Source organism: Schistocerca nitens, chromosome 1, assembly GCF_023898315.1.
Source record: "Schistocerca nitens isolate TAMUIC-IGC-003100 chromosome 1, iqSchNite1.1, whole genome shotgun sequence".
NCBI classification, from domain to species: domain Eukaryota; kingdom Metazoa; phylum Arthropoda; class Insecta; order Orthoptera; family Acrididae; genus Schistocerca; species Schistocerca nitens.
In genome coordinates, this window is record NC_064614.1 from 58269401 (window position 1) to 58292817 (window position 23417).

Below are 23417 nucleotides of genomic sequence, written 5' to 3' on the forward strand. Positions count from 1 at the left end.
TGCACCAGAAGCCAGAGTCAAGGCGTATAAGAAAAACGTGAGAAAAGCAGTGTTTCATGTAGGACAAAAAGTTCTTATCAGATCACACAAGCTGTCTAACAAACGGTCAGGTGTCTGCAAGAAATGTTTTAATCTCTTTAACGGCCCGTATCGGATAAGAAAGATTCCCCAAGAAAACGCCATAGAAGTTGAAACTCTTCGATCGGAGAAATCAAAAGGGCTACACCATGTGTCAAACGTAAAACCATACATTGAGTAGAAAGGACAGTGAGGAGTAGAGAGGACGGTGAAGAGAAACAATTGATTAGTTTACATTTGTGATAAATGAATTTTGAATAACATGTTGGTAAAAATAATGATAAAGATGTTTCTATGTGACTGATTGAAGTGATGTTTATGGTTTTTTTGTGTAAATTGAAAAGAGTAGCTCCTGAGGGAAGCAAGATCTGTGTTGAATTAATGCAAAACTCAGGGGAATATCCGATCTGTGGGTATTATGGGTCTGGCAAACCCAGGTCCCCAGCTGTTAGTAGCCGTGTTTCCGATTTTCTGCTTTCAGTGCTACTATCTATCTATTACTATTCTATATCTGTCAGTATAAATGAGGATCTCTTACTGTAGTATGCGTGCTGTATGAATATTTTAAGATAGGAGAACTCTGAGAAAGGAATGAGTAAGTTTGGAATCTTGAAAACAGGATGCAATAATACGATTGTTTAACCAATGGCTTCCTATATGCGATGGTACGTTAATATTGATGATGTATGTCTTTTTTGTTCTTTATAGCTGAGTACGTAAAGTGCTGTCTGTGGATTTCGTAAGTAGATTGATTCCCTTCCACGTGAAAGAGGAATTGTGGTTTGTGTAATTAACGTGGCACTGAAATATTATTGTGGTAGTCAAATGACGACCAGTTTTCCAGCACATGGAGAATGGAACGGAAATATGGATCCTTTTTGTAGTCTTGACTGATGTTGAGCCGAAGCCTGAAAAATTATTCTGCTTTAATACTTGTCCTAGAAAAGTGACGTTTATGTGTTTTGCTGATGCTGTGAGCATTACAGCTTACTTTTTCGCTGGTGCGGGATGCACTGCAGCCTATATGAATTGAACTGAAGAAATGTCCCTCTTGAAGGTAGAGGAAGATTAAATAATTTTGATTATGGGACCGAAGGAAAGCTTGGTTTAATGTAATAAGGATGAAGCAAAACATGTCATTTAAACTACAGGAGGATTCGGATCTGTTAAGATGAAACTGTTATACAGAATAGAGGAGACCACAGTTTTGCCATTCATGAGAAATGAATCCAGAATAACCACCATAGGCGAAATAACTGATTTGGAAGTGAAAGGTAACTTAAAGAAGGAACTAAATTGGAGCAAAATGGGCAAGAAAATGTAATATAACCTGTAGGATGAAAATATTTTTACCCTTCTCAGAGCCATCTGCGTTATTAATTCTTGTGATAACGTAATTTTAGATGAAATTGTCTTACTGTTTTATGAATAAACATATGAGTATGATAAATGTATAATTGAGAGTCTCTTATCAGGTGTGTCAACTGGTATAAATGTTTTGGCATGCAAATAACCATTGCTCTTTTTACTATATTTACTATATTTATCATGTGACAAGACATATGCCGCGAGCGTCAAGAAGAGGACGAATTATAACAATGTTGTAGTGGTATAAACACTGTGTTGAAGTAGCATTGAAGTAGCTTGTTGGATTAACTAGTAGTGGATTGAAGTGGAATTTTGAGTAATTCATGTATATGGGTAGTTAGTTTCTAGAATAGACAACAGGTGCGCATGTGTATGTGTAAATAACATGTGAACCCTATGCTGTCCTGACCTATACTTGCACAAGGCATAATCCTATTCATTTTAGTGAATTAATAAGTAGCATTTGATTTATTAAAATGCAAGTGAACCACATTAGTGATGTGGATTTAGATATTATATTGCCAGTTCATTTAATTTTTATTTTTATACTCTCAAGACATTTCACTTTTTTTTTATATTGTCAAGTCATTTAACTTTTGTTTTTATATTGTCGATTCATGTAACTTTTTTATTTGCAAAAAAAAGAAAAGTCTCACTTTTGTTCTTAAAAATTTGTGAAAGACAATGCTAAGCAGTATTATGTATGACATTTTGTAATCATATAACTATGACGAACAATTTCTATGAATGCAGTTGAAAACGAACCGGCTAAATTCTTACGAGACAGCGGGAGCAGAGAGGAGGAGGACTAGGTGTTAAAAGGCGGGTTTCCCAGCAGGACACACTGTCAGCCGGGCCACTTCTGGAGCACGCTCGCCAACAAAAGGGCTGCGGGGCAAACACTTTCCCTTGCACCCGGAGCTAATGGCTGGCCGCACCAGTGCGACCCTTCGTGGAGGCGATGACCTGAGATGGCCGAGCGGTCCACCGCACGGAAATCCATCTGCTGGCAACGCACCACACGCACGTGACCGTGACGAGATGGCTGCGGTGAAAAGACAGAAGACAGGGGATAAAGGGGCGTCGAGCCTTTTGACGGGTACTGCCAACGACGCCTATCGACATTTCCTGGCGGAGGCACATTTGTCAAGCGACAGTAAATCATGGTTCGGTGTTCTCTGGTTGCTAAGGGTGGCACAAAGAAGAGCCAGTAAGTGTCATCCTTGCCCAGGAATATCAACCTGTCATGTCAAACGAGGACACCGCATGAATTTGACAACACAAACATGGAACCAAATCGAGATGTACATGACACGGACCACCAAGAGACTCTTCATGAGAGGGCAGAGATGGCGGGATTGCACGTAACAGATGGACAAAAAAAAAAAAACCTACTGACAGCTGCGGCGACGAACCCCCCCCCTCCCCTTATATTGTGCCTTGGAACAGTGGAACTACCGAGTGTAGTCCAATGCATATACTTGTGTTTCTGTCAGAGAAACTTTGACTCGTGTGTTTTGCAGGGGTTCGATTTATTGGTGTTTATTAGACTGACTCTTGTATTTTGCAGGTGTTCTATTTATTATTTTTTTTTAGACTTTGTCTCTTGTATTTTGCAGGTGTTTTATTTATTGGTGTTTTTTTTTAGACATTGACTATTGTACTTTCAGAGTTGTTTTATTGATCAATGTTTGTTCTTGTGTGATGTATTAGATTTGTGATATTTTGTTTCGTAAATTCATTCCTGTGCCATTGCTTCGTTTATCAGTCAGATAGCTATTCATTCTCATTGGACTGTGATCGATTAGCCTTTGCATGGGACATATTTATAGTGAGGAACCCCATAAGGGTAACAATAACATAATTAATTGTAGTTTCAGTATAATGGCACAGTGATCATTGTTTGCGAGCTAACTGAAATATAGTAGAGTGATTAAATTATTGCCACAAAGTTATTTTAATTCTACAAATTATTAGTTTTATAAGATATAGAATTTTTTTGCGATAACCACTTTGTAAAACATGTTTTTTTCTTTACCTTTTTTTTTTTTGCTTTTGCGGATTGTGCATCGTAATGTTCTGCTTTATAATACTGATGTTATTTTCATGGTTTTTTTAATTGCTGTGGCACCTTTGCTATTTTCATAAATTTTACATGTTAATAAACAGTCATAAATTTTCCTGTGATCAGTTGACTCTTGGCAATGAGCAAATACTGGTTAACTCCATAAGGGTAACAACCAGAAATTGTTTTCATATTAATGACATAGGAACCATTGTTTTTACTTACTGACCGAATTAGGTCTACACCATCTTTTAAATAGGTCTCACAGATTGTTTTTTTTTCTCTTTGAAATTGGTAGATTCTAAAGATGTGTTGAAATTATTGTCTTTTAGCAAACAGATGGTGACCTTTTGCCTTTTCTTTACATTTTGGTTTACGTTGGATGTGAGAAGCCCTCTTTGGAATGTCCTAGCATGGCCAGAAAATTCCCTGCACAGTCTTTTCCCGGAGCGTTGGGGTTATGAAAGGTCTCTGTTGGATTCCTTTCATGTTAATTTCTTAAATCTGTTGTCATTTACGGCATACATTCCACTTCTAAATTTACTGTGGTGTTTCTGACTATCTGGGAGGAGACTGAGCAGTGAAATGTGTTACTTTTACACATAAACAAGAACTATCTGTCACATACTACACTCTAAAACACAGTTTATATGTAATTCATGTCACACAGTCTCATACGGAACCTACATCCGCTTTCTTTTATATACTGTATATGATAAGATACTGTCATCCCCCTTCCCTTCTGTGTGAAAGAATGAATGAATGAGCAAATGTATTTCTAGTTGCATGCTGGATGGTAGCAGACAAGCCTGTCTGCTAGAGAACAGTAGGACCAACGTCGGAACAGGTAGCTACGCTTTCTAAAAGGAAAGAGGTTTCTATCCTTAGTATGGTCCTGTCCGTCCCTTGTCATGTTGGTATTGGAAGCTGCCTCTCTGGTCACTTCCGTTTTGTATACGGAAGCACCCTTGGTAGGAGCCCAGGGCAGTCTGTCCGCGGGGAGCGTCTGAAGTGGTAAGATCTCCGGCTAAGCGCGTGTCTGCTAAGTCCGTAGAACAATGGATTTCTTAAGTTCAGCCTAACTGAAAATTTAATCACCTTTATTTCAGGTTTAGCTCTAAAATATCTAATGTTATCTTAAATTGCAACGCAGTGTAATTCGCGTGTGAAGTTCAGAATATCTTCCAGTAGTTGCTTTGTCACTACTTTGTGAGTGGAACCACATGTTGATCAGTAGCTCTAACTAAGATCATCAATCTTAAATACGAATGTGCGTCAGATTATAACGTCTCGTCTTGATAGTATTTTTCAATATAGCAACTTTTCTTTATGTTCAACCCACGTGGGGTGTACTTTGTGAGACCAGTACCACGTGCTTATACAATTGTTTGACCCATCAGGTTAATAGTAAGACGTTAGTAACCAGTTCGAGGTTTTTCTTTTGTAAATTGCTTTTCGATCTAATTTATTTTAATTATCAAAATTATTGTGGAGTTACACTCTTTGTGTAAACCAAGTTGACCATGTGAAGCATGTGGTGAAAGCATCAAACTAGCCCTCAGTTATTCTTTTCGGGAAGATTTTACAGAGAGTTAGTATGAATTTAGTATACCAGTGTGTGGTAATTACATGACGGACAGGATTGTGCTACGATCGTAACTTCTTTGGGTGAAAATGGAATCGGTTGGTTGTGGTTAATTTCCTCTTGCATATGTTTCGACGTTCTTCGTGTGTTATTTTATGAATACAGTGTTGTATGCAGTCTCCCAATCTTGGCTCCATATTTGATGTGTTCTGTAAGATTACAAACTCACATTGTCACAATCCTAAATAGGGCACGAGTTTAGTTATGAATAATGTTTAATATGCTAAAATTTCAGTGATCAATGTTAAAATAAATTTCCAAATATAACCTGATTTATTTATTTATTTATTTTTACCACACCGGTTGTCGTATGACGATTAAAAGATTATATTTAATTGATGTCTGGTTGGGAATTTGGTAAGCTTGACTGGATATCTGGTGAAACAGTTGCTCAGTAATGCAAGGTTAACTTCCCCAGACAGCTCACAGATTTTTAACCCGCATTTATTGTCTGTCAGCACCGCTTTCATAACAAATTAATGCAACAACATTACACTTTGTACGTCGCCGGAGGTAGTTGGCATCACACCTGCACTCACAAGTCACCTAACTTCCATAAATTCCAGGAAGGGGGCCAGTGAGTACTGACACCACGTTCAATCACATACCAGATGTGTTCGATCGGGTTCAGATATGACGAGTTGCGCGGCGGGGGGGGGGGGGGGGGGCTGCAAATCAATTGGAACTTACGACTGTGTTCGTCGAAGAATTCCTTCATACTCCTCGCCTTGTGACACGGCGCATTATTTTGTTTAAAAATGCCACTGCTGTCATGAAACATGATCGTCATGAAGGAGCGTACGTGGTCTGCAACCCGTGTACGATAGTCCTTGGCCGTAAATGTGCCTTGCACGAGCTCCCCAGGACCCATGGGTGCCCACGTGAATGTTACCCAGAGCATAATGGAGCCGCCGCCTTCATGTCTCCGTCCCGCAAGATAGGTGTCAAGGAGCTGTTCCCCTGGAAGACGACGGATTGGCGCCCTCACATCGGGATGATGAAGAATATATTCGCGCCCTCACATCGGCATGACGAAGAAGATACCGCGGTCCAGCAGACATTGTAACGCTCTGCCACTGCGCCAACGTCCAGTACCAATGGTTCAAAATGGCTCTGAGCACTATGGGACTTAACATCTATGGTCATCAGTCCCCTAGAACTTAGAACTACTTAAACCTAACTAACCTAAGGAGAGCACACCACACCCAGCAGTACCAATGGTCAGGTGCCCATTTCAGTCGTAGTTGGCCGATTTGGATTGGTTTTGTTTCGCTGTAGGGTGCAAAAAATAACTGGGGTCATAGCCACCCAAGTCAAAACTATAGAACATAAGCACAGAGAGGAGGTAAACGACTATACTTCAGTCCAAATTGACAAAATAGAAGACAACGAAAAACAGGCACGTGGGAAAGGGCTGAAAAAGACACCATACAGAAACAGAAGTCCAAAACTAAAAATTAAATGGTCTTCGCCATATTGCTTTGGCGGATAGAAAGTAAGACGCGGTCGACAGCCCGCGCGTCATTTGCTAAAACGGCTGATAACTCAGACGGCAAACTCAAACGGGTTAAGGTTAAAAATTGACATTCCATCAGGAAGTGGCGGACAGTTAAAATCTGAGTACGCTGTGAACAAAGTAGCGGGGTAGCGCCATTTAGCAAATGACGATGGCTAAAAAGGCAGTACACAGCCGAGTTAAAATGGCCTCCTCCAGGCGGGAGGGCCGAGAGGAAGTCGTCCAAGCCGCTGGAAGAGGCTTAATAAGCCGGAGCTTATTCCCGTGATGGGAGGACCATTGGCGATGGCAAAGGAACACCACATCCTGACAGACGGCAACACAGAGGTCATCGGAGGGAATATAGGAACTCGCGGGCTGAGGTACGAGCACTGCAGCCTTGGCAGCAGCGTGAGCAGCCCCGTTTCCCAGCAGACCGACATGACCAGGGAGCCACAGAAACATCAAGCTGTCTCCACCAAGAGTGAACAGTTAACAGTTTTCCTGGACCTGCTGCACTAAGGCATGGGCGGTGTACAGTGCATATAGACTTTGAAAGGCACTTAGTGAGTGTGAACAGAGGACACAATTGAAAAGGCTGTGTTTTGTACTCCGTGGCCTGATACAAGGCGAAGAGCTCGGCTGTAAATACTGAGGAGTCCGCTGGAAGCGTATTTGATCTTAATGGCTACGACAAACGGCAGAGCCTCCAAGTTAATTTAGTCAAATTATACTGAAAAATGTCACCACAAAATACTGCTCTGGAAAGCATTTGATGAACAAGGAATATTTTAAATCACTCAGGGAATACTTCAGCATGGGATTCGATGTAATGCTTAGACAAAACACAGACATTGTATTAACAATGTGCACGCTACATGAACTTTTATTATGAAGTGGCTTACTTATCTACACTCCTGGAAATGGAAAAAAGAACACATTGACACCGGTGTGTCAGACCCACCATACTTGCTCCGGACACTGCGAGAGGGCTGTACAAGCAATGATCACACGCACGGCACAGCGGACACACCAGGAACCGCGGTGTTGGCCGTCGAATGGCGCTAGCTGCGCAGCATTTGTGCACCGCCGCCGTCAGTGTCAGCCAGTTTGCCGTGGCATACGGAGCTCCATCGCAGTCTTTTAACACTGGTAGCATGCCGCGACAGCGTGGACGTGAACCGTATGTGCAGTTGACGGACTTTGAGCGAGGGCGTATAGTGGGCATGCGGGAGGCCGGGTGGACGTACCGCCGAATTGCTCAACACGTGGGGCGTGAGGTCTCCACAGTACATCGATGTTGTCGCCAGTGGTCGGCGGAAGGTGCACGTGCCCGTCGACCTGGGACCGGACCGCAGCGACGCACGGATGCACGCCAAGACCGTAGGATCCTACACAGTGCCGTAGGGGACCGCACCGCCACTTCCCAGCAAATTAGGGACACTGTTGCTCCTGGGGTATCGGCGAGGACCATTCGCAACCGTCTCCATGAAGCTGGGCTACGGTCCCGCACACCGTTAGGCCGTCTTCCGCTCACGCCCCAACATCGTGCAGCCCGCCTCCAGTGGTGTCGCGACAGGCGTGAATGGAGGGACGAATGGAGACGTGTCGTCTTCAGCGATGAGAGTCGCTTCTGCCTTGGTGCCAATGATGGTCGTATGCGTGTTTGGCGCCGTGCAGGTGAGCGCCACAATCAGGACTGCATACGACCGAGGCACACAGGGCCAACACCCGGCATCATGGTGTGGGGAGCGATCTCCTACACTGGCCGTACACCACTGGTGATCGTCGAGGGGACACTGAATAGTGCACGGTACATCCAAACCGTCATCGAACCCATCGTTCTACCATTCCTAGACCGGCATGGGAACTTGCTGTTCCAACAGGACAATGCACGTCCGCATGTATCCCGTGCCACCCAACGTGCTCTAGAAGGTGTAAGTCAACTACCCTGGCCAGCAAGATCTCCGGATCTGTCCCCCATTGAGCATGTTTGGGACTGGATGAAGCGTCGTCTCACGCGGTCTGCACGTCCAGCACGAACGCTGGTCCAACTGAGGCGCCAGGTGGAAATGGCATGGCAAGCCGTTCCACAGGACTACATCCAGCATCTCTACGATCGTCTCCATGGGAGAATAGCAGCCTGCATTGCTGCGAAAGGTGGATATACACTGTACTAGTGCCGACATTGTGCATGCTCTGTTGCCTGTGTCTATGTGCCTGTGGTTCTGTCAGTGTGATCATGTGATGTATCTGACCCCAGGAATGTGTCAATAAAGTTTCCCCTTCCTGAATTCACGGTGTTCTTATTTCAATTTCCAGGAGTGTATTTAGGTTGAATCTCGAATACAAACGTATTCTACAACCTCATGGAATAAACAGTTCTAAATTGTTTATCGAATTGCGAAAATTGACGTGAATTTTAAAATGTCACTCCTTTTCACAATTCATGTACGCCACCACTCTATGATGAAGAATATTACTGATGGGTGCATTTACAACCCTACTCATCCTATTGTCCTTCCGTCCACATATCTCCAGAATAGTTTTCTTCATACTAGATGTGGTTGCTGATTCAATTCCGCAAAAATTTTAAGTCTATAGTCCATCTTCCAGTCCTCTTACTTTCTTTACTGGTACTTCTCAACCTTTATCGAATAATATAGATGTTTAAGGCTCTGGTGAAAAGTTCGTATCACGCCGAAATTACATTGTCTGTGATCACTTTTCTCTCTTCTCTACCGTATAATTTCAAAAGCAGCTTCACCTCTTCCTCCTTTCAGTTACAGTACTTCTCTATCATTTCTCCTCAAAACTCTCTTCAAGATTACCTCAAAAATACTTATTCTTTACTGCAATACTTCATCGTTCCCACACTAGAACACTTCCAACACCTCAGCGATCCCTTTCCCATGTCTCCCGAGTATCCGGTGTCTCCCGCTTCACTTACAGAACGTGAGACAATAAATACGAGATAATGGAAACAGGCGAACAGCCTTGCCGAAGTGCTAACACCGATTCCCATCAAATCACCGAAGGTAAAAGCTGTCGGGCTGGGTAGAATTTGGATGGGTGACCATCCGGTCTGCCTAGCGCTGTTGGCAAGCGGGGTGCACTCAGCCCTTGTGAGGCAAAATGAGGAGCTACTTGACTCGGAAACAGCGGCCCCGGTCTCGTAAACTTAGTTACGACCGGGAGAGCGGTGAGCTAACCACATGCCCCTCCATATCCGCATCCAGTGACGCCTGTGGGCTGTGGATGACACGGCGGCCGGCTGGTAGCGTTGAACCTCGCCTGTTTGGGCGGAGTTTAGCTTTCATTTTATTTTTTTAATGGACATAACACTGGCCTACATACGTTCAACACATCAATTTTGCCTAAAATAAACACATATACTACTAATTTTCACACAACTGGACACACTCAGTCATATCCCGGACATTTATAAGCAAAATCGGCAAATAAATGTGCCATAACTTGATACTGGAACAAAAGAGAAACAACGATAACAAACCACTATCAGTGACTATTTCGTCCATCAATACATCCCCATTGGTTATGTCATCTACCCACCTAATCTTCAGCATTCTCCTGTAGCACCACATTTCGAAAGCTTCTATTCTCTTCTTGTCCAAACTATTTATCGTCCATGTTTCACTACCATACTTGGCTACACTCCATACAAATACTTTCAGAAACGACTTCCTGACACTTAAATCTATACTCGATGTTAGTAAATTTCTCTTTTTCAGAAACGCTTTCCTTGCCATTGCCAGTCTACATTTTATATCCTCTCTACTTCAGCCATCATCAATTATTTTGCTCCCCAAATAGCAAAACTCCTTTAGTACTTTGTCTCATTTCCTAATCTAATTCCCTCAGCATCACTCGACGTAATTCGACTACATTCCATTATCCTCGTTTTGCTTTTGTTGATGTTCATCTTATATCCTCCTTTCAAGACACTGTCCATTCCATTCAACTGCTCTTCCAAGTCCTTTGCTGTCTCTGACAGAATTACAATGTCATCGACGAACCTCAAAGTTTTTATTACTTCTCCATGGATTTTAATACCTACTCCGAATTTTTCGTTCGTTTTCTTTACTGCTTGCTCAATATACAGATTGAATAACATCGTGGAGAGGCTACAACCCTGTCTCACTCCCTTCCCAACCACTGCTTCCCTTTCATGTCCCTCGACTCTTATAACGGCCACCTCTATATTTTACCCCTGCCATCTTCAAAATTTGAAAATTGTCAAAAGCTTTCTCTAAGTCTGCAAATGCTAGAAACGTAGGTCTGCCTTCCCTTAATCCATCTTCTAAGATAAGTCGTAGGGTCAGTATTGCCTCACGTGTTCCAGTATTTCTACGGAATCCAAACTGATCTTCCCCGAGGTCGGCTTCTACCAATCTCTCCATTCGTCTGTAAAGAATTCGCGTTCTTATTTTGCAGCTGTGACTTATTAAACTTATAGTTCGGTCATTTTCAAATCTGCAACTCCCGCTTTCTTTGGGATTGGAATTATTATATTCTTCTTGAAGTCTGAGGGTATTTCGCCTGTCTCATACATCTTGCTCAGCAGATGGTAGAGTTTTGTCAGTACTGGCTCTCCCAAGCTGTCAGTAGTTCTAATGGATTGTTGTCTACTCCTGGGGCCTTGTTTCGACTTAGGTCTTTCACTGCTCTGTCAAATTCTTCACGCAGTATTCTATCTCCCATTTCATCGTCATCTACATCCTCTTTCATTTCCATAATATTGTCCTCAAGTACATCGCCCTTGTATAGACCCTCTATATGCTCCTTCCACCTTTTTGCTTTCCCGTCTTTGCTTAGAACAGGGTTTCCATGTGAGCTCTTGATATTCATACAAGTGGTTCTCTTATCTCCGAAGGTCTCTTTAATTTTCCTGTAGGCAGTATCTATCTTACCCCTAGTGAGATAAGCCTCTGCATCCTTACATTTGTCCTCTAGCCATCCCTGCTTAGCTATTTTGTACTTCCTGTCGATCTCATTTTTGAGACGTTTGTATTCCATTTTGGCCGGCCGGTGTGGCCGAGCGGTTCTAGACGCTTCTGTCTGGAACCGCGCTACCGCTACGGTTGCAGGTTCGAATCCTGCCTCGCGCATGGATGTGTGTGATGTCCTTAGGTTAGTTGGGTTTAAGTAGTTCTAAGTTCTAGGGGACTTATGACCTCAGATGTTGAGTCCCATAGTACTCAGGGCCATTTTTTTGTATTCCTTTTTGCCTGCTTCATTTACTGCATTTTTATATTTTCTCCTTTCATCAATTAAATTCAGCATCTCTTCTGTTACCCAAGGATATTTACTAGCCCTCGTCTTTTACCTTCTTGATCCTCTGCTACCTTCGCTACTTCATCCCTCAAAGCTACCCATTCTTCTTCTACTGTATTTCTTTTCCCCATTCCTGCCAATTGTTCCGTTGTGCTCTCCCTGAAACTCTGTATAACCTCTGGTTTAGTCAGTTTATCCACGTCCTATCTCTTTAAATTCCATTTTCATAATAGCAGATCAAAGTCGTTACGTCTTTCGCTAATGATAAAAACTGTTTATTTAGAAAAGGCACTTTTGAGACTAAAAACATGAATTTCTGACAGTGAATTGTAGTGACAGGGGCAGTAAAGCCGTAAAAGGTCATATACAACATGCAGCAATAAGTAGACTTTTTACGGTTCTGACGCCCTTGTAAGTAAAGTCCACTATCAGAAATACTTGTTTTTAACGTCAGAATTGCCTTTTCTAAAGAAAAAATTTTTATCATTAGCAAAGACTCAACGCAAGCTACACTGCCCTTATTTGCTACTGCTTAAGAAAGACGTCTGAACTCTTCAACATAACCAACTACTTAAATATACAATTCCCCACTTGAAGATGATGGTGTGGACCATCGCAACATGTAGTGGCAAAATAAACAATATACTGACGCAGAAAATTGTTTTATTTGTGTACCACTATCAAATTAATACCTAGAACGTACAAGGAACTGGAGTCTCCGTGATATTCTGTGTTGGGATATTTAAGCATTTCTGCGAACATCAGTGCCACGTAGCAAGTACCATCCCTCGCTGCTGTCTGCTCGCACCTGGCGTCTCGCTACCGGCTGGGAGTCTGCTGCACTTAGATTACACCTTCGTTGCTGACACAACGCTGCTTTTATTTCGTCGGGAGCTTTTAGCCTGCTTCTGTTCACATCGCTATCTGGGTGGATTACTTGCAGTGTGTGAAGAAAGTATTACAGGCCCTGCTTTGTATGACGATAGCATTAGCGTTTCGTTCAAGCCAGAAACGTGGTTGTTGTCGAGAAGAAAGGACAAGAGGTATGGACGCTTCATTTGAATGTAGATCATTCACTCTGTAGATACTTTTACAAGTTTTAAGAAGAGCTAAATATTATCCACAGCACATTTTCGGACAGTTGAAAATGTCGATACAAGTACTGTTGAATCAAAACAGTTGAAGATATGACTTCTCCCTTAACTCGGTGGTCAGCGCGTCTGCCTACCGTGCAGCGAGCCAGGGTTTGGTTCCCGGACGGGTCGGAGGTTTTCCCCGTTCAGTGACTGGGTGTTGTGTTTTCCTCATCATAATTTCATCATCACTGACACGCAAGTCGCCCAATGTGCCGTCAACTGAAAAAACTTGCTACTCGGTGGCCGAACTTCCCCAGCTGTGGACTCCCTGTAAACAATTCCATACGATCATCTCAGCTAACGATATGGAGTTTCGACCCAAAACTATTAATGTGATATTTGTGGAAGAGCAGTTCGTAGGCTTACCCAGTTGAGATTATATTTTGTCAGTTTTTATCAGCACCTGTTTCATGTACTACATCTGTCACTTGTAGATTATCGCCTTCATATTTTATTTAAAAAAAGAAACAATAAATTTTGTAAAAGAGAGGAACTAATTCACAACAATTTTTATACCTAATACAATCCAAGTTGTGATTTGTGTGCCTTTGGTCCAAGATAACTTTACATCCGAAAATGGCTGAAATAAGTGACTCTTTAAGATCGTTACTTTCAGATCTCACTCATGAAATTATCCCCACGCTCGCAACAAATATTGCTGCCTGCGTAGGATGATTTCATTGGTAGCGTACTGAGAAAATGCTATCGTTCTACTAAGAAGGATGTAGCGCCCAAAACACTCCTGTGACCGATCCTAGTGAACACTTTTCAACTTCTTGGGACCTGTACCAAATAGGAGTACCAGTAGACAATGAACACAATTCACGGGAGAGAGTCACGGAAATGCAGTAAAACCTATTGGGTCGTTTAACCTCCACCATCGCTGTGAGCGGTGCAGCTTCAAGGTCACTTTGGCATCGCCGTTGTTTAAAGAATTAATGACAGTTTACTTGTTTCTCAAACCCTAAACATCTACATCCAAATCTACATCCACTATAAAGTGGATGACAGAGGCTACTTTCCATTTTACCACATTAAGGTTTATTTCTGTTCCATTCGCATATGGAATGAAAGGAAAGGGACTAATTAAATACCTCTCTGCAAGCAATAATTAGTTTAATCTCGCGAACCCTGCAAGAGCGACACTTCAAGGGCAGTAAGTACATTTCTACATTACTCACTTCATAGTGGTACTTGAAACTTTGTGAGTAGGCTTTCGCGAGTAGTTGACGTCTCTCTTCAGTCCTCTGCCAGATCAGGTGTTTTTGCACTTCCGTGTCACTCTCCGTTGGAATAGACAACACGTGAAAACTGGTGATGCCCTTCTTTGTACATGCTTAATATTTGCTGACGGTCGGTTGTGTCGCACCAATGTTTTGTAAGCAGTATCCTTTGTAGACTAGCTATATTTCCCCAGTATCTTACCAATGCAGACAGTAATATTGTTGTGATCTTACCAGACAATTCCGAGGGTACTAACTAATAGTGAAGGTTTTAAACAGGCAGTAATTTCAGTTCCTTTTGGACGTAAAGTTGTCTTGGACCAGAGACATACAGATTGTCAGAAGATAATGGACGATATTAGGTATAATAAATGTTAGAATTTAGTTCCTCTATTTCCCTTAATTTATCATTTTTTCGATAAAGTATCAGGACTAATATCTGCAAACGTCAGACGTAGTTCGTAAAGGAGAGGATGAAAATTAACGAAATGCCACATCATAGTGACTAGTCCTACCAATGGGTAATCTACATAAATGCGTTAATAACGTTGCCGGCAGAACCTTAAAATATTTAACTTTCTCTCACGAACAATGTTTAAAATAAACTGGAAAATTGTGCACGACATTTGTAACTATCTGGAAAAGTGCTCTGAATAATGTCTGGGGTGTGATAGAACTGGCAGTTGTGTCTGCAGTGTGGAGGAACTACGAGTGTCGTTTAATAAGTAATGCCCGACATTTTTTTAAACAGCCATTAATATACATAGACAAACGTCCTCGTTGGTGCTTCACATTTTATGTTTGTTCTGTGCGTCGATGAAGTTTCAAACCGTTCTGGCTGATAGCAGAGCCCTAGTGCAGCATCAAAATGGCATCTACATACGACTCACGTTACAAGCAGCGTGTTGTTATTGAATTCTCGTATGCAGAAAAGGAAACCGTGGTCAACATCCAAAAACGTTTGTGTTCAGTGAATGGCGATGCTGCAGTTGATAGGAGTGCAGTTGGGCGATGGGTGAAGAAATGGTCAGTCTCAGGAAATGCAGAAACAGAACTCCATGATAAGCCACGATCTGGACGTCCTTTCACAGCTACTGCTCCAGACATGCTGAATCGTGCGGATGCCATTATTCGTGCCGGCCGGCATATCACAACTCGAAAATTGGCTCTTCAGTTGTCGATCAGTATTGGAAGTGCGTCTACAATGATCGAGAATCTCGGATATTCAAAGAGGTGCTCACGATAGACTCCACAAATGCTCACAGCGGACCACAAGTTTCAGAGAAAGGCCATTTCATCTGAATACTTGGAGCGTTGTGAGACCGACGGAGAGACCTTTCTGCCACGGATCGTTACGGGGGACGAAAGCTGGTGGCACCACTTTGCGCCGGAAACAAAAAGGCAGTCCATGGAGTGGCATCATCCTCATTCACCACAAAAGAAGAAATTCAAGACAATCCCCTCTGCCGGAAAAGTCATGGTGACAGTCTGCTGGGATTGTGATGGCCTCATTCTCGTGGATGTGATTCCAAGAGGGTCAAGCATCAGTTCAGAGACATACTTGAAGACTATGTATAAACTCAAGAACCGTTTCCGACGTGATCGACCGGACAAGAATCCAGCAGCAGTCTTGCACAAAAACGTTAATGCACGCCCACACACAAGTCTAAGAACCCAGGAACACATCGCCAAACTGGGTTGAACATCACTGCCTCACCCACAGTACAGTCCAAACCTGACATCCTCGGACATCCATCTTTGGGCCGCTTAAAGATTCTCTACGGGGAACACACTCTGAAGAGGTCGAGAGTGTCAGTCAAGCAGTGAGAACGTGGCTACGCCTACAGGACAAGAGCTTTAGCGGCGGGGAATGCATGTTCTTCCACAACGTTGGCGCACGGCAATAGAACGTGATGGAAACTACGTAGAAAAATAGGACGTAGACAAGACATGTTGTTGTTGTTGTTGTTGTTGTTGTTGTGGTCTTCAGTCTAGGGACTGGTTTGATGCAGCTCTCCTGTGCAAGCTTCTTCCAGTACCTACTGCAACCTACATCCTTCTGAATCTGCTTAGTGTATTCATCTCTTGGTATCCCTCTACGATTTTTAGCCTCCACGCTGCCCTCCAGTACAAAATTGGTGATCCCTTGATGCCCCAGAACATCTATTACCAACCAATCCCTTCTTCCAGTCAAGTTGTGCCACAAATTTCATTTCTCCCTAGTTCTATTCAGTACCTACCCATTAGTTATGTGATCTACCCATCTAATCTGCGGCAGTCTTCTGTAGCACCACATTTCGAAAGCTTCTATTCTCTTCTTGTCTAAACTATTTATCGTCCATGTTTCACTTCCATCCATACAAATACTTTCAGAAGCGACTTCCAGACACTTAAATCTATACTCCATGTTAACAAATTTCTCTTCTTCAGAAACGCTTTCCTTGCCACTGCCAGGCTACATTTTATATCCTCTCTACTTCGATCATCGTCAGTTATTTTGCTCCCCAAATAGCGAAACTCCTTTACTACTTTCAGTGTCTCATTTCCTAATCTAATTCCCTCAGCATCACCCAACTTAATTCGACTACATTCCATTATCCCAGTTTTCCTCCACTGTCCATTCCGTTCAGCTGCTCTTCCAGGCCCTTTGCTGTCTCTGACAGAATTGCAATGTCATCGGCGAACCACAAAATGGCTTCAAATGGCTCTGAGCACTATGGGACTCAACTGCTGTGGTCATTAGTCCCCTAGAACTTAGAACTACTTAAACCTAACTAACCTAAGGACTGCACACACATCCATGCCCGAGGCAGGATTCGAACCTGCGACCGTAGCAGTCGCACGGTTCCTGACTGCGCGCCTAGAACCGCGAGACCACCGCGGCCGGCCTCGGCGAACCACAAAGTTTTTATTTCTTCTCCAAGGATTTTAATACCTACTCAGCATTTTTCTTTTGTTTCCTTTACTGCTTGCTCAATATACAGATTGAATAACATCGGGGATAGGCTACAACCCTGTCTCACTCCCTTCCCAACCACTGCTTCCCTTTCGTGCCCCACGACTCTTATAACCGCCATCTGGTTTCTGTCAAATTGTAAATGGCCTTTCGCTGCCTGTGTTTTAACCCTGCCACCTTCAGAATTTGAAAGAGAATATTCCAGTCAACATTGTCAAAAGCTTTCTCTATGTCTACAAAGTCTAGAAACGTAGGTTTGCCTTTCTTTAATCTCTCTTCTAAGGTAAGTCGTAGGGTCAATATTGCCTCATGTGTTCCACCATTTCGACGGAATCCAAACTGATCTTCCACGATGTCGGCTTCTACCAGTTTTTCCATTCGTCTGTAAAGAATTCGTGTTAGTTTTTTGCAGCCGTGACTTATTAAACGGATAGTTCGGTAATATTCACATGTGTAACACCTGCTTTCTTTGGGATTGGAATAATTATATTCTTCTTGAAGTCTGAGGGTATTTCGCCTGTCTCATACATCTTACTCCCACTCGAAATACCGTAGAGTTTTGTCAGGACTGGCTCTCCCAAGGCAGTCAGTAGTTCTAACATAATGTTGTCTACTCCGGGGGCCTCGTTTCGACTCAGGTCTTTCAGTGCTGTGTCAAACTCTTCTCGTAGTATCGTATCTCCCATTTCATCTTCATCTACCTCCTCTTCCATTTCCATAATATTGTCCTCAAGAACAACGCCCCTGTATGGACCCTTTGTTTACTCCTTCCACCTTTCTGCTTTCCCTTCTTTGCTTAGAACTGGGTTTCCATCTGAGCTCTTGATATTCATACAAGGTGTTCTCATTTCTCTAAAGGTCTCTTTAATTTTCCTCTAAGGAGCATCTCTCTTACCCCTAGTGAGATATGCCTCTACATCCTTACATATGCCTCTACATCCTTACATTTGTCCCCTAGCCATCGCTGCTTAGCCATTTTGCACTTCCTGTCGATCTCATTTTTGAGACGTTTGTATTACTTTGATTGAGTATGTTACTAACAAGGGAAACCCCTCATCCCCTACCCCCTCCCTCAGATTTACTGGTAAGATGATTCAATAGAAACCCCGTCAAAAACTGAACACCGATCGGGCATGAAAACAGGAAGGCGTACTGAACTGTGAAAAAGAAGCAAAATACAGTGAACGGTCCAAGAACAAGAAGTACAATAAAGAGCAGCCTGAAACAGCAACGGCGTCGTGAGCACGTGGCCATGGTGTTGGACTACCAAACGGGGTAAGCCGCATTCAAAACTCCCTTGTGCCATTTATTTATTATTTTTACAACATTATGAACTGTCCGTCCGATCATTGAAATGTTGGTTCTCTTTCTGTAGTCTTGGCAGTTGTCATACTATACACTGGTTATGCAATACGACTCATGTGGTAAGAATACGTTACCGTCGCAAGTATATGTGATCATTAGTGAGAGCAGACGAGATACCACATAGACGTCTCACAGAAATTAAAACAACAAATAAACGGGTGTGAACTATGTGACGAGAAAGGAATTGAAGGGTAAGAACTCCCAAAACGGAACGCAACTTCGAAAACGTTAAAAACAAATGTTTTGACAGAGCGCAGAGGAACTCTTTGACTGTGTGTGACTGCGAAACTGTTGCGTTCAGTTGTTCCAGCTTATATGACAAACTATTACGTTTTCATCATTTCCTTGGGAGTGGTCATATTCACATTCATACGAATACTTAACTCGGACAAGGAGGAATATCTCGCTCACTCGCCTGTCGTACAAATTAGATGCGTTGATAGGACGTTTCTGTCATATGACACACGTACTGCCACTAATGCCGTTAATGACACACCAGACGTGTTTTGCGGTAAAGGATTCGGTTGACTTGTCGCTTTGTCATCAAACGTTTGCGGTTCCCACTCGAAATACCGTAACCATTTAAGTACGACGCCATTTCCCTTCCCGCTTGCTCTGTGTTGCACTTCCTTTTCTTGGACCGTACACTGTTTCTGATTTTCGTTTTTTTTACGCAGTCTAGTACATCTTCTTCGTGTCTGCATGCTTTCTGACGGGCTGTCCGTTGGGCCCTCTTAACACTAACTAAATGTGAGAGGGGTTGCAATGGGGAGATTCCCCTGTAAGTGAGCATCCTAGAGCACGGAAGCCGGACACAGTTGTGGATAGCCTATCTAACGGTTTCTAGGAGCAACGAAAATTAGATTTGCAATATTTCATGTAAAAACCGACCCAATCTAAAAATTTTAAACGGTGACATAATGTACTCATTAGGAGGTACAATACCCTGGAAAGGTTCCACGCAGTAAGACAAGTTTAGTAGTTACAAACTTTATCGTTACAAACTGTGTGATTGTCAAAGGCAGCCTAAGCCACCGCCAGCAAATACCCAGACGATATTCATCAATAATCTGAGGATGAGTGACTAGCAGCAAACTTTACACGTAGTTTCAAATCTTTGGAAAACTTTTTGTCGCTAATATCCCCCACAAAATGATGAAAGGGAAAATGTTTATCACTTGCTACATGTTTGCAGTTCATCCAGTGAAACTGCCGCATCAGGCGCAACGTTTTAATTTATCACTTCCCTACTACCTGTATTCGGAACGCAATTTGTAGACAGTATCTACATACGCCAGTGAATGTTCTTGCGAAACTGTATCACTGTACGACACATACTTTAGGAGACATGATGCCACAAACATTGAGGTGCTTGAAAAACTAGCTTTTACTGTTAGATGATGATAATGATGTTTGGTTTGTATGGCGCTCAACTGCGCGGTTACCCGCGCCTGTAGAAAATCCCAAACTTTGCTCAGTCCAAACTCGCCACTTTCATCAATGATGATGAAATGATGAGGACAACACAAACACTCAGTCATCTCGAGGCAGGTGAAAATCCCTGACCCCGCCGGGAAATGAAGCCGGGACCCCGTGCTCGGGAAGCGAGAACGCAAGCACGAGACCACGAGCTGCGTACTTCACTGTTAGAAACTTGTAATGGTACTCGAATTACGTAACCATTACGGCACCTCACCTCAACCTCTCGATATCAGTAATATTCTACTGTGTTTCTGTAAAGTAGTTAACATATTTCTGAGACAACATTCAGGTTTGATTTCATTAATGTAGAGGTACTTTGATACATCGATATGTTTATGTTGCAATGACATTATTCTTATGTGAATTCTTTCTTTTGTCACTATGATCTTTGACGTACTTATCACTCCGATTTTTGGGCGCGTAAGCGGTTATTAGAGAGTCAAGTCTTGGTCGTCATGTTGAAAAGACGCAAATTGTAGTCAGTTTATAAAATGTGAACTTTAACAGTGAGGAAAATATTTTCAGGTATGTTTTATATTGTGAAGTGATGTTTTGTGAGTTACGTGATATTGAAACAAAAGTAATAAAAAAGAAGTGTAACTTAAATTCGGAGTGCTGATTAATTTTTTCCATCACCATTGTGCTAACTTGCAAAAGTTTAATCTTCAAGAATGGTTTATGAAACACATCTATAAAAGTTTTGAATATCGCAGAATAACACCTGGGCCTCTTTGCATCCGAGCTTGGAATCATCACGACCTAGATTTTCGAAGATTGAGCCATGAGTTCACAACTAGACCAGCATGGGAAACACGAAAAGATGAGTGCCTAGTTTATCCATTATTTCATGAAATGACTTTAATAACTGTTCTCTAATGACACCTGCCACATAATATAACTTTGTTGTATGTAATTCTGAAGTATCTGACAAACATTACAGCTCTGATTTGAATAAGATATTTAATGAAAATGAAAAGTTAAGTGAAGAGAGAGAGATGGAGCTTAATGTGACTGTTGGCAGGATGCACGATGAGGAAAGTTTTGATTTTGATGAAAATATGGAAGCTAATGATGTTGTTGAGAGTTGTACATAGGTACGTAATGGTGAGATTAATGCTGTGGGTGAGTATCAGGTATTCATCGAGATTATTTCAAGTGAAGTAGTGAAACTTTGTGATAATGAAGTTGACATTTGTGAGCATTATGATGAGGTACGTGTGATTAGTAACGAGGAAGTGGACACTCATGCATCTGAAAAACAGGTAAAGTTAGGTCAGTGTAACCAATCTAATGTTGCAGAGGACTGTAATGTTGTGCCAGCTAATAGTATGAAGTATTTAAACCCACATACAAGTTCTGAAGGAAAAGGTGAAAAATTTTTAAAAATTTTATGGAACAGTTACAATTACAAAACAGATAGGTTATATCCTCACTGGTGGCAAAGTGTAAAATGTAATGAATATCTGATGTATGCTCAACCTGTTGTATCCATAGATGATGTTAATGAAAGTGTCAATGTGTGTGTGAAGCTATTAAAAACTAATCAGTAAAATAATGAGGATAATTTTAGAGAAATTGAAAATGACCTGTTACATGAACCATTAAAAGTAAAAAGTAGAAGAAAGTGAATTAGGGTGTCCATACATTAAAGCTAAAGTAAACAATTGGGATGTTAAATGTCTCATTGATACAGGGAGTCCTATTTCAGCCATTTCAGAAACATTCAGAATTAAAATTAAAGACAGTGCTAATTTTGTTGAGGCCCCTGTGATGGGAGTAAAGATAAGAGGAGCTACAGGCAAACACAGTAAAGTCATCAAAAGTCAAGTATTTTTATCATTTGAAGTAGAAGATGTAAAATTTGAGTAGGGTTGTCTTGTTATTCCAAGTTTAGAAGAGAACATATTGTTTGGCATGGACTGGGTGCTAAAGGTAAGTGCTGCATTTAGCTGGAGTGAGATGAAGTTAATTGTGTGTGAACCCAAAAGCAATATTACTGTGTGTACACAACTGTTTATTATACACTGTGGAGAAGGTGGCAATCATGTCAGGAAAATCATAGGCTATGAAGAGAATTTGTGCTGTTATGATGACAAGCCTGAGCAAAATTTTTCTGGTCAAAATTATGAAAACCTAGTTAAAAACAAAGTAGAGGAAGCAGTTAATTTGGACAGTGATCAAAAGAGACAGTTGGAAAATTTATTGTGGGAATTTCAGGATGTTTTCAATGAAAAACCTGGAAGAGTCTGGAATTATCAATGCACTTAACACCTTAAAAATCATGAACCTTTTTTCCTCAAGCCTTATAGTATTCCTTTTGCAAAAAGAAAAGAAGTAGAGAGTGAGATACAAAAAATGGAAGCATGGGGTATAATCGAAAGAAGTAACAGTGGTTATAATAATTCTTTGGTGGTGGTTTCCAAGTGTGGAGGGGGTGTTAGACTTGTACCTGATTCTAGACACCTTAAAAATTTTTGAAAAGAGAAAATGATCATTCAGAAAACATGGATGAACTATTACACAAAACTGAATGTGTGAAATTCATGAGCAGCTTAGACTTAACTTCAGGCTTTCACCAAATTTCTTTAGAAATAAATTCTATAAAATACACTGCATTTTTGTATGGGGGGAAAAGTTATCATTACTGTGTTGTACCATTTGGACTAACTGTTTCTGTTGCTGAGTTTATTAGACCATTAGATCTTGATTTGGGGGAAGAACTACTGTCTAAACTTACTGTATATGTAGATGATATTTTGTTTTCTGGAAAAACATGGGAAGAACATTTTAAATTGCTAACACAGGTGTGTACAAAATTAAGAGAAGGGGGTATGACCTTAAAGTTAGAAAAATGTGAATTTGGATTAAGTGAATTGACGTTTTTGGGACATATTTTAGAAAAGGGGATTGAACCTGACAGAGAAAAAATTGAAGCTATAGAGAGTTTTCCTGTTCCTAAAAATAAAAAAAAACAATTAAAATCTTTTTTTGGTCTTGCTGGATTTTACAGAAAGTATGTCAGTACTCAAACTATGAAAGCTTCTTGTTAATGTGATCTATTAAAGAAAAATACTGTCTGTGATTGGTCATCTGATTGTCAAAAAGCACTTGATGAGATAAAGAAACAACTTTCACAGAGCAGAATTCTATACAGGCCTGACATGTCTTTACCTTTCTGTTTGATGACTGCCGGCAGTGATACAGGATTAGGAGCACACTTTTTTCAGGAAAAAGTAGTAAGAGATCGTATTGAACACCATTCCATTGCATTTGCTAGTAGAGTATTACAATAGTATGAAAAGACTTGCA